Genomic DNA, 1,426 nt, shown 5'->3' with positions numbered 1-1,426 from the left:
CTAAAAGGTCTGCGGGTTAAAGAACTTTAAAAAAAAAAAAAAAAAAAAAATAAAAAAAAGTTTTTTTTCTCTCTCTCCAAACAAGATGGAAGACGTGGTGAGTGCGCTGGTACGCAATGTCGCTGTCCAGAAAGACGCGAATGAAGCCCAGCAAAAGATTAATGCAGCCCTGCAACAGGCGAATGAAACCCAGCAACAGCTGTTAATAGCCCAGCAAGAGACTAATGCAAACCAGCAACGGCTGTCAATAAACCAGCAAGAGACTAATGCAAACCAGCAACAGGCGAATGCAAACCAGCAAGAGACAAACCGCTTGCTGAGAGAGGAGCAACAACGGTTCGCCCAGGGCTTACAGCAGGAACTCGAGATCCTAAGGGAGACTATCAGTAACCTTCCACTGGCAGAGGCAGCCCCAGTCCCGAAAATGACCAGGGCAAGCCACTACCTTCAGAAGATGGGACCCTCGGATGATGTGGAAGCCTATCTTCTCACGTTTGAACGCACGGCACAGAGAGAGGGATGGCCAGAAGCTGAGTGGGCTGGTCTAATCGCACCCTTCCTAAGCGGCGAACCCCAGAAGGCTTACTTTGATCTAGAGCCAGCCGAAGCTAACGTCTATGCAAAATTGAAGTTCGAGATCCTCGTCCGCCTCGGCGTAACCACGGCTGTTCGCGCCCAAAGGTTTCACGCATGGTCCTTCACGATGGATAAAGCCACCCGAAGCCAGATGTATGACCTCATCCACCTCGCCCGGAAGTGGCTACAACCCGAGATCAACTCAGCCAGCCACATCGTGGAACGGTTGGTCATGGACCAGTTCTTGAGAAAACTTCCCTCTGCCTTACGCCGTTGGGTCAGTCGGAGTGACCCCCACAATGCGGATGAGCTTGTGGCCCTCGTAGAAAGGTACAATGCAGCAGAAGAGAACCCGCAACCCACAGTCGTGGAGCAACCCCACTACCCAAGGTTCCAGGACTCTTCCAGAGACGGTAAAAGGGTACCGGGGTTAAGGGGCGCTGAAGAGCGGCGACCACCTTCACGCAGCACCAGCAACAGTGGTTCGCACACTAAGGGCAATAGCCAACATGGGGAGCCGGGAAAAGGCTCTAAGTGGGACACAGACTATGTACCTAAATGTGTAAATTGTCATGAGAGGGGCCACACAGCAAAAATCTGCCCACTAAATGATGAGCCCATGCAATGCAACAGCGTGGAACCTTATGCGCTGTTGTCCCAATGTATGGGCCCTAGCCCAGAGGACCCCTTGAATAACCATTTGTGGGCATTTGTAAAGGTTAATGGTAGGAGGGTTCGGGCACTTCTTGACTCTGGGAGCATGGTCACACTAGTGTCCGAATACCTCTTGCCCATTAAGAAGAAACAGGGAAACAGTTCACAAAGAGTGGCAATTTGTTGTATACATGGG

The sequence above is a fragment of the Ascaphus truei genome, unplaced genomic scaffold (assembly GCF_040206685.1).
Source record: "Ascaphus truei isolate aAscTru1 unplaced genomic scaffold, aAscTru1.hap1 HAP1_SCAFFOLD_727, whole genome shotgun sequence".
NCBI classification, from domain to species: domain Eukaryota; kingdom Metazoa; phylum Chordata; class Amphibia; order Anura; family Ascaphidae; genus Ascaphus; species Ascaphus truei.
Note: the sequence above shows the minus strand (reverse complement) of the source record.